The sequence below is a fragment of the Coptis chinensis genome, chromosome 3 (genome assembly GCF_015680905.1).
Source record: "Coptis chinensis isolate HL-2020 chromosome 3, ASM1568090v1, whole genome shotgun sequence".
In the NCBI taxonomy this organism is placed as follows: domain Eukaryota; kingdom Viridiplantae; phylum Streptophyta; class Magnoliopsida; order Ranunculales; family Ranunculaceae; genus Coptis; species Coptis chinensis.
Window position 1 is genome coordinate 38178353 of NC_141458.1, and position 14911 is coordinate 38193263.

General features: G+C 38.0%; 1 pseudogene across 1 annotated transcript; it reads right to left on the minus strand.

The window, feature by feature from the left end:
- Positions 1–2544: 2544 nt before the first annotated feature.
- LOC147509509 (uncharacterized) lies at positions 2545–10394 on the minus strand (annotated as a pseudogene). The gene is made up of 8 exons (XR_015218505.1): positions 9729–10394; positions 9359–9414; positions 8732–9004; positions 8414–8638; positions 8029–8148; positions 7607–7735; positions 4978–5046; positions 2545–2897 (listed from the first exon to the last, which is right to left on the minus strand). The product of XR_015218505.1 is annotated as an uncharacterized LOC147509509 (transcript).
- Positions 10395–14911: the final 4517 nt, after the last annotated feature.

Genomic DNA, 14911 nt, shown 5'->3' on the forward strand with positions numbered 1-14911 from the left:
GTCAATTGGAAATTTGTCCTTCGATTCAAATATAATTTTCCTCCAGGGGTGAGGAACATATATTTTATTTTGGACAACTTCATAATTCAAAGAGAGAACTAAATTAACAAAAAAGCACAACTTCATAATTCAGGAAACATAAAACACAGTACAATTGAATCCCAGTGACCAACCAAATTCCCACAAAACTCAGAGCAAAATTGTTCCAAATTAAATCAATATAACTTTTAACCAACACAAATATGAAGCAAGGTAGAGTAACTAGGATGAGGGAGAGAGTTAAAAAGGGCTGCAATCTCCTCATCCATGTAATAATACTCTTGTTCCCTTTTCCCTTCCAAATCAATATCACCAACATTGCCATTGTTAGAAAAAACATCATCATTCCCAAGCGCCGCAAAATCATCAGAAAAAAGACTTGAACCGTCTTCAACAACATCATTATTATCAAGAATATTTTCAAGTGAACCCCACCATGCTTCTTCTTCTTTTCCCTCTTTACTCTCTTCAGCAACATGATCAACAACACTGTTCATGCCAACCTCGGATGCGAGTCTACTCGAAACTTTCTCTCTAAGACACTTCAAATCCACGTCGAGTTGCTGCAACTTGTCCAATGTATCGAATTCGGATAAATCAACATTCTCCCACCAGAACTCACCCTTCTTATTTCCTTCTTCTTTTTTAGTACCCGCGTTCGCATTATGATGATGATCATAGACAAGTAGAGAATTTTTAGTTGAAACGTCTGAAGATTTAAGATACCGATCGACAACAGTTTGTAGCCATGTTCCGAAAACGCAAGAACGACGATCTCAGCATTGCAAAGTTTGCATAAGCTCTCGGCTTTCTTGAAGAGACCTTGTCGTCTTTTGCAAAAGGTGACTTGCCTCCTTTTTGTATTTTTTATCCTCTCGATCTCAATCTTATTCTTTCCCATAATCTCTGATCTCTAGCTCAGTGGCAGCAACAACTCTCGGGAAAACTAGGAAGAAGAAGATGAAACTGTCGAAGAAAAATTAAAGTGAAGTGAAGTGTTGTGCGACGGGGTGACAACTGGAGTTACAGCTGTTAACTACTTATTACTAATAACAAACTCAACTCTGAAACTAGATGCTAAAATAGACGCAGAGAAAGAGTTGGAACCGACTTATTACAACGCCTATTTTTTGGATATTTCACTCTATTGCCTTTTGGTGTACTGGAATACTTTTACATAAACCAAAATTGTATAATTTCTTTTAAGCCGGGAAAATATTTTCACCATATAAAGAGGAGGATTTGTTTTATTATTGTTTAAATTATCAACACTACTAAATACTACAAATTGATGATGGTGATACTAATAGCAAAAAGTTTGGGTTGAATAAACATTAACTGCATCAATTACCATGAAAGGTAGATGCAGTTATCGTTATCTATCTGAAAATGACCAATAATCAGTCCACACTTCACACTCTTGGATCACTGAAACAGGATGGAGAAACAGAGTACACTTTAAGCTGACATTAAGAAATTTAATACAAGACATATCTACAACATCTTTTGCGGTAAGTGCCTTCTAGGTTAGTTGGTAAAATCTTTGGGTAATGATACCAGAGGTCTGGGTTCGAACCCCGCTACACACTATTGAGTTACTGATCTCTTTAAAAACAGGTTTGCCCACACATTTACAACATCTTTTGCGGATGGACTATTTCTGGCATGCATCCCGCAGAATAGAGAAGTGGATCTTCCTTACAGCCCAATTACGAGCACTTGATGGATCCCAGACTCTTCCATGAAACTCTATACACAAAAATCCGTGAACTAACATGCATAATAGCCTGCTGAGGTAGCACTTAGATAGCCTTCGGCGATTCAAGGCCGGGGATGTAGTATGGTTATTGCCTTCTCATTTTCTGAAGCACTTTAAGCTTAGCACTCCTACATCGTTGATTCAGCCTCTCTTCCTCTTCAGAAGGAGTTAAAGGCCGCTTTGTGAGAATAATCCCGTTTGTACCGTTTATACTCTCCTTCACCCACGTTTATTCCTCACTACCATTGATGTCCAGCTGCAAAATTCTACATAACTCCTCACTGACATTAACAAGGTCATGAAACATTTTCTTCAGAATTCGGTCCTCCAAGCTGTGAAATGATAGAGATGACTGCCACCTTACCCCAAAATAAAGGCAGTCAAAACAAGCAGAGAGAGCATGCTCTAGTTTATTCAGTTCATCATTAACTGCTATCCTCAGTGCTTAAAATAGCAGTCTTCACCAAGCCATTCCTCCCTGTAAGTCATTCACAATTTATAAAAGGGTGAACTAGTACCCCCCTCTCCCCCTAGATGAGCCAATTAGGATTCCCCCCCTCTAGATGGGAAATTAGGGTCTCTCTCCCCCCCCCCCTCCAAAGACACAAAAAAAACACGGTCAATCCAATTTGACTTTTTTTTGTGTGTATATAAAGGGAGACCCTAATTTCCCATCTAGTGGGGGGGAAATCATAATTGGCTCATCTAGTGGGATGGTAATATTGGTTAACCTTTTATAAAAACCATTTAAGACAATGACCATTCTTGTAGTAAGAATTCAAAAGTTCAGAGACCAATATAAAGCCAACGCATACAAGGAACAGTGCATTGTAAAACTGAAAAAATAAATAGAAATGTATGATCCTTAGAAGATCACCAGCTAATAACACCAATGTAAAGCAGAACTCTAAAGAAAGAACGCCAAAACTCCGCACCAGATCAACTAGCTCTCCAGTGGAATGCAATCCTCCATATGAACGAGCATTCATAATTTTTTTTGAAGATGATTCTGGTTACTTTCCTCCCCATATTCTCGCAGAATTGGTCCTACCTCAGCCTCAGGCCACAAATATAAGATGTCTTCTGCTTTCAAACTTGCCTGTCATAAACTTGCAATCAGTCCCAAAGGAGGACAAATATGTGAACAAAGCATTACTAATTACCAACTGGAACTTTCTAATATGGTTGCACTTCAGCTCTCAAAACTTGACTTAGCAGTTTGGAAGCTGATTCTTCTTCAGTTCCACGACCAGTATAGGCTCATGCTCCAGTACTTTTCTCATCTATTATTGACCACCTTACCCCATTGCAAATTGATATACTGGATAGGACAGAACAAGAGAGAATGAAGAACAAACAAGAACTGAAGAACAAGTATAACAATACTAGATGGGCAGAGACTCACACCAAAAAATTTGAACCAAAACAAGAAATAGAAAAAGGATATGGCGGGCACTAGGGAGCTCAGCTAATTTCAACAACTTCTACTAAGCTCTTCTTTCAGTTTATTGTGCAGACGATATTTCTCTCCATGGACAGACTAAACTGGTCTTTTTGATTTTTACTAAAGAGGATATTTCTATACATCAACAAGCAGAGAAGGGAAACAGACAACAGAGGTAAGTGAGTGACATGTAGCTTGATAACAACTGGAATACTGAAGCAGAGTCTCTTTTCTCTCAAGCTTAAGAAAGAAAAAACATTAATAACCAAACAAACAGAACAGGTGAAGATGTTTCTATTTTACTCTTTTGTTGCATTGTATCCTTGTATGGTCATCTTACAATTCCCAAAATATCAAAGTCATAAGTTACCCGAGTTTCTGATATCATATCCCTGATATAGTCAGAAAGAAAATTTGGAAATGGGGGTTGGGTGGGGGTGGGGGGGGGGAGGGGAGGGCTGATCTTGGAATATCACTGTACACGAGGAACTTGCATCTTAGGGGGTTTCCAGATTGGGACACAAACAACCTTGCTACTATATTTGATCTACAGAAAAGAAAATTGGTCTGATAAGAGAAAGATTCTCTCACATGCATTAGGATAAGAAACAACAAAATTTCAGTGACTTAACAGTGATTTTGCTTGCTATTGTTTCTGACCACCACAAGAAGTGGGTAAGTTTATCTTCCAAGGATCTTTGGAGGATTTACTGGGTAAAAACTCAGACAACTAATCAGCCAGGAGCTTGGAGAAGGATGCACCAAAGTTCTATTCCAGTTTCCTTTTGCACTACAGAACCATAGTCTATTATTAATCACCTCTTTCTGGCATGTCTTTTCTCGAAGCAGTGTGGGATCAATTGATTCAGCCAAGAGTGACTGCCATAAGTCCCATAGCTGAAGTTATGAAGGAATGGATGGAATTGTAAAGTAATGGCTTCATTTCTTTGCTTTGAGACCTTACCAGTGGTGGGTTGTCACTTGTCAGATAGTTGGGATGTTCCTAAATGCTCTGATTTTCATATAACAAGCAGCAATAGTTGAACCAATGGTAACCCCAATCACAGCCACTCTACAGTAGTTAATCTCAGATCACTTGTGCAAAGAAGACACATTTTGAGAAACAAATCTTCCAACATGGCCAACTAATAGGAGTGAAGTGCTGTTGCGGAGTCTTCACTTTGCTTTATTGCGGATATTGGCCCTTCTTTTATCAATTAGTATTGTTGTTTTATTTTTTATTTTTTTGTGAATACTTCCCTCACCAAGATTGGTGGCGGTCAGCACTCAGCAGTCAGTAAGGTACCATGACAGGACAGTTCTACAGGTACAGACCTAGCACAGCAAACAGAAATTGATAAAATGGTATCTTCATATTTAATATTTATTTCTTAGATATTTAAGTGTTATGCTCTTTGTAATTAGAACTCACAATCACATTCAATTGCACATAATTTTACTATTACAAAAATTTCTATGGTTATCTTTGTTGTAATACAATTTCAAGGTTATGTTGGCCATCATAGCAAACAAGTGATTGTAGAGGACCAAACTAGTTGGGATGTCCTAGGGGCACATAGATGCTCTTGATAACACTTCTTTTGTTATATTACCCTCTTCTTAATCAATAAACTAATAATATACCTATTCAGCTAATGAATTTAATAAAAAAAAAAAAAATTAAAGCACATCAATAAAAATTTTACACTAAGAACACACTTGTAGCAGCACTCACCTTCGGATTCATGGGCATTTCAAGAGGTCCATCATTAAGGTCACTAAAACCTCTCTCGGCATTGCTTACCTGTAAAAACAAAGTATAGGCATGGAGAATCATAAAAACAATTGGTGTATATAGAAAACAAAATGAGTTACTAAATGATATTTTTCACTTTATTAAAATTGAAAATAACTCAGCCTACTCCTAAGACAAGAATATTGTGGAACCAACATTCCATTGAAATAAGAGGTACTCAACTGTTTATGTAAAAAGTAACCCAAACCATACAGCATCTCCTTCACACATGGCATACAAAGTATCAGATAGAAATTCTTCAAGTGGTCCCCACATCCCCATTTTGTTCCAAAGAAACAATTTAGGTTATCTTACCATCTTAATAAATCTACTGCAAGCTACAGTAATCTCCCGACGATGTAGTCAGATAGTCTCTAAGAAGATTAATCAACAATCACTTCCTGAGTACTCTCGTAGCTTCAAGATCGAGCCGACTTTCAAATTAATTGTTAAACCAATCTCTATGAGTATATCCCTGGTAGGTCAACCAAGTTGGCCTATTCAAGTCATAAACAACTTGTCAACTAACTTGTTTTACAAGCATTTGCTCACCTCTCCTCACCTTGTCAACTAACTTGTTTTACAACTTGTCAACTAACTTGAAACGACTTGTACATTTCACAGTAATTTATGACGGGAGAAAAGTGATAACCATACAATAGACCACAACTCTTCCTCACCTCTCCTCTCCATCGCACCAATGGATAAATTAGACCGTTTGGAGGAGTTCCAATAAAACTGGAAAGATTTATTCAGTCCCAAATCAGTATTGCATATCTTTCTCAACTCGTATAAGGTCGATTCCATATGTATCGAGTAAGTTGGACTTGGGTTTAGACTGTATCAAGCTTGTATGCCCATAAATTAGGGTTGTACATGTTTATCAATGTATTTGGGCCATTGGACCTTAATTGAGTTGAGACACTTAGGCTTGATTGTAACTGGATAATTTGTGTTTGAACAACGCCCATTATAGTGATAGGCATTTGATCCTGGGCTTGGCAATGGGTCTGTACCTGTTGGGGCCCAGAAAAGGGGGTCCCAAACATCGCTCCCTCCCCCATCTACATCAGTATTTAGTAATTGAGAACTGATTATAGTAAATTTCTCTTTTCACCTATTATTTGTACACTCGGAATATACATGAACATCTTCTATTCATTTTCGTAAACTAAACATATCTGCGAAAATAAAATGAATTTACAGGTTCTCTTAATACCATAAATATTAATGTCGTAATTCTTGTACCTTCATCATACGTCTAATACTTACAGAGTTACAGCCTTACAAGCTAACTGTGACGCATGTATTGTAAACTCCCAGATTATGGTTGGGACGCATCGATATAAGAATTCAGTCACTATCTGTATTTGTACACCTGATGAACCAACCGTTACAAAAATCAAAACACAATAGCAAAGCCTGATTCCCATATCTTTCTTTCAAGTCAGCTACACTACTGCAACAAGCCAAAAAGTATCTACAACAACTAGACATATAATGGTTCTCATACCTACCACAGTTTCTGCGAACATATACCTACAGATTCAAATACCAATTAATTTTAACGTGAAAGATTAATATGCAGTGGCCAACATATTACTACATTTTCAATCTGAAATTGTTTACTGAGTAATAGTGTAATACATATATATCTTGCTGCATACAGATTTCGTTGCAGCGGCCAGAATGACGATTTTGTGGAAGAAGTCCTATGGCCATCTGCTACTTCCAATCTCCTAAGGCATACTTCAACATTTTTAGAACCCAGTCAAGGGTGGGTTCTGAAATTTAGCATTGATATTCAGTTTGGGCTAATGATAGATATTCTACTTCCGGAACATACAAGTCAAACCCATGCAATAGACAGTGCGCCTAGTGGGTGTCTGGTCTCGCCTACGCTCGTCCCCAGCGTGTTCTTTAAATTGAACAGCTATACATCCGTAAAGTAGATACTTAGAGTTTATTGTTCAATAGCATCTATTCCCTTATTTCTTTTAAAGACTTCGACAGTAAGAGGTGTCGTTAGAATAAAAAATTATGGGCTCATGAAACTTTTGTCACAGTCAGAGCCTGCTCTTTTTGCAATATTAATTATTATATAACATATTCATACTAATATTGCTTACAATTTCATAAACTACTTGGCATCAATTCTTTCTTTGAACATCCTAACTTGAGTGTTTCTAGCGTCGGACACTTTTGTGTTTTATATCTTAAAAACAGCTCGAAATTAAATAGATTTTTAGCAAGGATGGTATTGACATGGATACGTAGTGTCCAACACGGCAAAATATCAAAAGTTGAGGTATGTTACATACAAAATGTGTCTGACACGGACGCGTGGATACATATGCAACACGGATTATTTTTGAAATATGGCGTCTCCATGTAACATAGCCGAAAAACAATGGGTGGTTTATCAGCTATGGGCATCAGACCCTCGTATTTAGCAAAAAAGGTAAATTTTATGAATTACAGAACACAAAAGCACACTACACAGTTCTAAAGAGAGAGAAAGTTCATTGTTTATATTGTAAGGGGGAAAAGTGATAAGTGTGTTGCATACCTTAATAATCCTAACAGCAAATCCAACAAAAAGCTTTCCTTCCCAGTATAATAAAGCTGTTATAACAGAACTACAAGCAATAGACCCAATTGATCTAGTGTCTATATGAAGCTCATCCCCTGATACCTCCTATTTAGCAAACAAATCCAGTATAGGATATTGTTAGATGAAAGAGATGGAAAGTCATTTAGAAGATTAATTGATGAATATTTCTAAGGTAACATCACCAATGAACCAAGTAAAAATAACAATATGTAATATTAAGCTATGTACTTATATGCATGTTGTATTTCTTGATAAATATGACTAACTACTAAACAACAGGATCAAATCTACTTACTCTAGTTCCAACTTCCAAAAACTAGCAACTAAAGTAGTGTACTGAACTCGGTGCAAATTTTAAAATTCAAGATGAAACAAACCTTTACATCCACCCCCTTATTCCAACCTCCCAGAAACAGCAATTTCTCCTTTATGTCAAGGGCAAATATAGCACCACTCTGAGTTTCTATGGAGCTTGAGAGCACGTCATTCTTCCATAACTGAAAAAAAGAAAAAGAAAAAGCAGAAGTATCACAAGAAATCAAAATTTCGTACACTACTCAAGCTAGTCAGTAATCCGTACATCTTTACAATAGATGTTCTTCTCATGAAACAAGGAAGGTGTGAGTGCCCAATTGAGCTACCCATTCAACTGACAATAGTCGTCCTTAAGCTTGCTCTAGCTTAGGGTTCATCTACTGTAGCACAGAATTGCAATGTGATACACGCACAGTATATGCTGGAAGGATATAAGGTATCACATACCTTTACACATCCATTCTCATGAGATTGCAGCAAGCATGTCACGGTCCACGGAGATCGCTAATAGAGAGGTGTGTCCTCCCCCAGTACTGCTAGAGGATTATGATTACTAAGTGACCATAAGCGAATGGTTCCATCCCAACTCCCACTGTATAGAACCCCATCACACACTGCCAGAGAAGATACTACTGACTTATGACCATTCATAGTGCATGTAAGAGTGTAATCCTGACAAAAGAGAGTACGCAGTGAATAACAGGTTAATAGTAATTTATCCAGTATAATAATAAGTAAGAACAAGGTGAGTATAATTGCCATTACCCGCGGTGACCATGCCTTAATTGACTTATCGCCACTCCCTGTATAGAGATGTTCAGTTCCAGAGACAGCCAATGCATGAATCCCACTATAGCGCCAATCTTTTTGCTCATACCACTTCTTTAGTCGCTCCTGTCCAAGAACTACGCCAATACTCCATACACATATGCCACTTCCACTATCACCGCTTATGCACAAAGGTTCAGTGGCATTCACAAAGACCACACTCATGACTCTATGCTCATGGCTTACGAAGGATTGCACATGAGAAAAGTTCTGCAAGGATAGAAATGGAGAATGGTAAGTACAGAGTGAGGCACAACAAATAGATTAAACTATTAAGATTGATTAATAAGGGAAATCTACAAAGGAGGATACACATTCTCTCATCTTAGTTCAATCATATTATTCCCTAATTTTTGTACTACTGTCAGTAGTGTGTACCCTAGGAGGAATCTTCATGAAAATAAACTTTTGCGTGTATCAAGCATCAGGAGCTCTCACTGAAGAATTTGTTCATATCTCTAGTAAAAAATATGAGTTTTCAGTAATCCAAAAAAACTTTGAGACTGGCACAAAAAGACTGCCCCTAAATACAGTTATAACAGGAGAATAATAGTAAATGTATACCTGCAGGGACCACACATGGACAGTCTTATCGAAGGAGGAACCAAATATAAAGCCCCCTACAAAAAGGTAGGACATATCAAAAATGTAATTGCTGCATAATAGGAATACACAAAACATAACCGCCAAAAGAAATCCAAGATTGATGGTTAATAACTCAAATTTTTTTCCTTAAATTTGTTCAGATATGAAAATCAAGACCAATATCAATAGGGTAAACAAGATCTGCAGGTGCAGCAAAGAAATCCAAAAAAGATTCTAAACATAAATACTTTTTCTTGATTTTGGAAGGTATAGCACCAATTTTTTTGATGTAGGTAGATAATTGGAATACCACAATATATGTTATAATGGAACTGACAAGAATCCTTACCTCCAACCGCTAATCCTGTGATGCAATCTAGGTGGCCCTGTAGATCGATAGATTCAAACTTTCCTAGACGCAGGCCCTCAACAAGACCTGTATCTATGTTCCCAACCCCGGTTTGCTGTTCTGCTCCATTAATGCCCTGCAAGTCAAATTCATCCTGTCGTCGGGACTCCGTGTCACTTTCTTTGGGCGTATCACACAAATTTCCAAGCATTAAGCAATGAATCATATCTTCCATGGAACCTAATGAATGGACGCCGACCAATATATCAATATGCGGTTTTACAAGCAATTCTCTAATGCATTTCCATACATCAGTAACTTTGGGCCGACTTCCTGGATCGAATTCCAGACATTTGGAGAGAATTTGATGTAACGGTACCAACTCTGAACCCAATGATACCTCCAACGTTGTTCTTACTCTCTCGACCCAACCCTTGTACAGTTCCATAAATTCAATAAATTTTTCTTCGTGTATTTCTGAAATAAGGTGATACAAAGTTTTGCATAACTCTTCACTTACTGATCCCCCCACAATAAATGAGACCAAAATACATGCCAAAGACCAGACATCCGAGGAGTACCCAACAACACATTCTAAGCTACTTAAGTCTTGTATAACCCCCTCAACGTGCAATAACTTAATAATGATCTCTGGGCTCACGAATGCTCAAAGTTCCAATAAATCATGAAAGATAGTTTCTGTTTTTGAGTCATTACTTCTTTGAGACCCGCAAGTCGCAAACTCCGCAAGACACTTGCGAACCCTTCTTCCCAGTACCAAAACCTCATTGGGGTTGACAAAGCCACGACCAAAAGGATCAAAACTAAAGCAAGACAAAGCTAAACTCCCACATACCAATCCATCAGAATGTAAATTAGCCAATGCTTCACACAACTCCATACCCACTATTGCAAAACTAGGCATTGCCAACTTCATCTCCCCATTCTCCTTCACATCCCCATTTCTCAACTCATCCAACTTTTTCCCCAAATCACCATCAATCCTCTCACACACCCATCTTCTGAACTCATCCACAATCCATAAACCTTACAAACCCGAACACGCAGCGACAAAGCTCTTAATATCAAACACAATTCATCTCTCTCCCCGTCATTCATTTCATTGAAAAACTGCAAAACTCTAACAATATAACTATAACTAATCACAGAATCATTCATAACAGAAGTACCAATACACAAAAGACTCACCATTTCACCTTCTCCCTCATCACACTTGACAGTCTTTCCATAACCCAACGAAAACAAATCATTCCCAGTCGTCTCGACCGATACCGAACCCAGTATTTCCAATTAGTAAAAAACTCTTGAGACCAAAAAGAAGGTAGAAAAAAAGCATGTTCAGAAACAAGTGGGATTTTGTTGGGAAATGAAACTAAGAAGATCAATGGTTTTAGTTTTTAGGAAGTGAACAGGGACCACCTTGGTCGTTAAAGCAGTTAACAACGGATTGTGTTTGAAAACGTTGGGGCAATTGTGGAATGAGTGAATGACCACATGATACAACTCTTGGGATTGTATCTGTATTGTTGAATTCTTGTAAACATACTGGACATTCTGGTAGTATTAGCTCCATCCTAATTTCTCACTTCTTGAGATTTTGTTTGTGTTTGATGCAACAAGTTTTCCATGACATCCACTTGCAGCCAAAAAAGTTGTGTAAATAGATGCAAACACAATAGAGGTGCTTTCTCTTATTTACGATGTGAAAAAAAGTAATGGGATAATATAACTAACTTTATAAGATGTGAAAAAAAGTAGTGGGATAATATAACCAATTTTACATCATTTTGTCTTGGATTTACCAAACACGAGTAAATTGGATGCAATGCAATCAGATGCAATACAATCACATGCCATTTGCAACTATTTGTCATTTGCAAGTCGGTACACCGAACCAAACAGAGCATGTAGCATCAATTCGTTACCATTTAATATTGACTCTACCTGTTCACCCGTTGCTCATCAAAGTTAGGTTTAATTCTTCCTCCCATCTTCTAAGTATCCTCTAGACGGAGTGGGAGCTTAGATTTATTACCTTCTTAGTGAGTAAGAGCATCTTTAGTAGTGATATCAACCTAGCATCAAACATCTTTAGTAGTGATATTAAGAATTTGGTGTTTTTTTAACTTCAGGAAAACTACATGTTGATGAAAACACTAAAAAAACACCAAACCAAACACCAAATCGACCAATATTTGGTTCCAGGTTTGGTGCTGTATCAAATCACTCACACGGTTTTTTTCCAACATGGGCTTGAAAGAACGCTAAATGGGCTTCTATGGAAGTTTTGGCAAAACAAAACGTGGGCGTGGGCTTGGCTTGAATGGCGGTTTTTGCAAAACCGCGTGTTTTTCGAAAATTAGAATCGTGGTGCATAAAACTTAAAAATTATAAGTTGTGCATAGAAGTTAAGAAATTAACAATTGTGCAATTGAAGAAATTAAGAATTGTAATTCAAAATCGAAAAAATTAAAGAAATTAAAACCTATGATTATGATTATGGGTCAAAATCTATGATTATGATATAATCATATAATATCCAAAATAATCCAAAACCTATCATATTACATCAAATTTATTTAGCTCTCTTCTTATGCCCATTACCACTCGATCCCTCTCCTCTCTCTATTTGGACTTTCCAAAGCTGCTCCTCTAAGTTCCTAATCTGAGAATTATGATCTTCTTTATCCAAGACGGAGGTTAACTACTTGACTTGAAGTTCCTCATATCCACGATGTTCTTTGCGTGTACACTTGCCGCATATCCTCATACGCTTTCGAAGTCGTCATCATACATGATTTGGGATTGTTGATATGTCTGAGAATATGCCTCCTCTCTTTCTTGGCTATAATGATACAAGGCAGTCCTCATCCCATCAAACATAAGAACCTGGTTCTCATATCTTTCTAGAACCTCAGCCTAAAAATCCAAGAAAATACAGTGTGAGTACATATTATATATATAATGAAGAAGATAAATAAAACAATTAAACTCACCATGATATACTGATCAATATGCGGCTCAGGAATGGAAATATAAGTAGGCTCCCCATCAGGTCCACACACGGCAAACATCTGAGGATTCCGCGCGGACACAAAGAATTTGGATGATATGCATTCGAGGAGGTTGTGGGTTGTAAAAGGCTATGGTAGATGAGGAATATGTAGCTCACGCGTCATCCCTTCCGTGCCCATTAAACTTCGAAGTTGTTTGCCCGACCAATGAGGAGGCAACAATGGACTCCATGGAGACACGGTTCCACCATCTATAATATTGATCGGTGATGCGCCTAACAACAAAAAAGAAGACGATCGCCAAGGACCACCACCGGCATGAACTTCATGAACTTAAATTCTACCCCCACGACTTTGCATCACTAACATCGGCATGGGAGCACATGGAACTCCATAGCGTCCGGTCATCGCCTCCAACATCATGCCCGCAATTACCAAACCGACAATCGCGTGCGGCAAAAACAACTCGTGATGTGACAACACACAAGCATGGTGTACTGTTGGATCGTCAAAGGCGGTGAGACAAACACCAAAGTCTCCACTCAATAGATGACAATGATCTAATATCAATCGAGCCACGAGCCATACGGATATTATTCCTAATCCCGCCTCTATTACGAGTCAAGTGAGGAATACGACCAACTAGCAAATCTAGTAGGTGATATCGGCAATCATGTCTATGTTAGGACAAAGACATCAAAAGTACTCATAAAACCAAATCTCTAAAAGTCCCGTGAATCCACGCAATCGAGGGACTTCTACTTCGAATGTCGTGAAGCTTTATCTAACGCCGATATCATTGTGGCATATCTTGAGCTACCCAGTCATAATCTCTCATAGTATGCAAATCGGATATATTAGCATAATATCTCCGCCGCATCAGTAGAATGACCATTGGGAAACAAAACATGCCCAATAAAAACATCAAAAAGCCCTAACATCTTGTCGGCACCCTCACTACCCGATTAGAAGCGATCAAAGCTAACTCCGCTCGTGTATCGGGGATGCAAGAGGGGTTCCATATATGCGATCTTAATATGAGATAGCTTAATCCCAGAAGAATCATAAGCATCCGCACCCAAACGAGGAAAACTCATAAGCATACTATCCATATTCTCATAACTTATATGAAAAAGTATCGGTTGGCCTATACCGATACTCAACCCAGAAATCATAGTGAAGTCTAGTGGTGTGAACCCTAACTCCGCACAAGGAAAATGAAATGTATGAGTTCTACTCCACCATCTTTCTACTAAAGCTATGACCATTTGCCCAATGTCGGCCTTCCCATAATCCGTATCAATCAAAATACTCAAAGGTGTATACAAAATACTATCTCTAATATGTACAAACTCATCCAAACTCCTAATAACCTTCCACCATTTTCTAACACTAAGTAAAGCCGATCTAACTCGGTAGTCAACAACATGCTGATATTATAAAAAAATAATGCGTATAAGATAAATAATTAATTGGTCCAACTCAACTAATTAATATTCAAAATATTTAATCAAAACTAATTAATTACGAGTATTAGCCATCGTGACTTTCGACCATGTTTTGTATCGCGTGTAGAAGACACAACTTCCATATCAAGTGCTTCTCCAGGTGCAAATTGTCAATCGAAGTCGTTCATCTGATACTCCAGTACATAGGGATGTCTATCAGTCGGTGCGACATCCTCGGGTTATTCTCTTTTTTGTCTTCTCCCCCACCGTATTCTACTTCCTCTGGTTCTTCTCCCTCATCGCCAATGTCGTATGTGTACTGCCAATCATCACCGTCGAAAGGTTCAAAAGGATCCATATCAAATTTTAAGAGTTTAGGTAGGTTTTTGTTTTTTTTTAAACTAAGGAGAGGGTTTTATAATTGTGAGAAGAGGTGAAAGTGATTGATTAAACGTAGCGGCTTTGGAGCTGTTTATATAGAAGTAGCATCGCGGTGTTACGAACACCGCGGTTTTGCCAAAAAAGCGTGGGCTTGGGCTTTGTCGGTTTGGGCTTTAGTTAAGGCGGTTTTGGCAAAACGCGTAGTTGCTGGTGTTTTTTGTTCAAAATTTTAGCGTTTTTTTGGTTGCTCTGCTAAAGATGCTCTAATACCCTTTCCCTAGCAGAGAGAATCCCATATTTGTGCACAATTTTACATCTT